We start from the raw sequence: 1,343 nt of genomic DNA, 5'->3' as shown, positions 1-1,343 counted from the left end.
GTGAAAATTACCTTTCCTACTAATGGATATTCAGTAGATTTAGGGATATGAGTATTTTGTTTTGACATACATTTTAAAGAGGGCTCACTCTGTATAAGGTAAAGCTTCATGCTACAGGAGAAATGTGAAAAAGATTTCTGGAAGACTTACTTATGGTGGTAGGAGGGATGAAACTATAATTTGGCAAATAGCATGATATAAGCATAATAGGTATATAGTTAGCAATTATAAGTAAACAATATATTATAGCATTCATATTGTAAGTATATTAAAATTATCTTAATTATATTATTGGTCTATTAAAAGCTTGTTAAGACTAGTCAAATGGATAAGAAAACCAGTTGATTGGACCTATGAACAAACAAATGATGGGATTTTGGTTTTTGATGGACTAAATTGAAGCTGTACAGGTAAAAATATTTTTTTAGATATCCTTAATATTTTCTATACAGATGTTGCAAAAAGCAATTTTTACTAGTTTGTAAATATTTCGTTGATTTTATTCTTTTTAATGAATGAAAAAAATTACTTTTTAATTACAACGACTTTTTAAATAGGGCTCACTGTTTTTCCTGTTATTTGAGGACATCTGATTTTTCATGAGTGCTTGTTTAATTTACTCAGTGATCATTATTATAATCACTGTTAATAGGAAAGAAAGGAGGATGATTAATTAGCACCAAGTGAGGACATAGAAATAGGTAGAGTCTTCAAAATGCTAAGGTCAAGTAGGTGAGACGTTGAGTCCTTCTTTTTAAAAACATGCCTATTTCTTTTTTTATTGAAATATATTTGGCATATAACATTGTATAAATTTAAGGTGTACAACATATTCATCTGATACATTTATATATTGTAATATAATTGCTATTAAAACAAATTCTGACCTGAAAAACTGAAATACAACTGAAGAAGTTATGTCAAAGGAAATATTATATCTTTAAAACAGTAGTTGATAATTATTTTCTAGAGTCCTAAACTAATTGCTTAAGCCACACTAAATTGGGCAATGAACAATTAAATTGTGAAACTTTAGGGAAACAGCAAGTAGCTTGTCTTCCCTAGAAAAGCTGTCACAGAAGATGGAAGACATTCTGTGGTGAAACTGGGAAATTTTCCAAGGTGCACGAGGCCTCTAAATTGGGAGACTAGAGAGCTAGGGAGTGAGAGTCACCCTGGCCTGGAGCTGCCATTTTCCTGTCAAAAGTCAGAGAGGGGAGGAGGAGGGAGAGGGTGAGGGAGAGGGAGAGGGTGAGAGAGAGTGAGAAGTGAGGAGAGAAAAAGAGAAAAAAACATTCTGAATATAACATTTGTAGCAAATATTCTTGGGTTATGTATCTACA

This window comes from Pteropus medius, unplaced genomic scaffold (assembly GCF_902729225.1).
Source record: "Pteropus medius unplaced genomic scaffold, Ma_sr-lr_union100, whole genome shotgun sequence".
NCBI classification, from domain to species: Eukaryota; Metazoa; Chordata; class Mammalia; order Chiroptera; family Pteropodidae; genus Pteropus; species Pteropus medius.
This window is presented reverse-complemented; position numbering follows the sequence as displayed.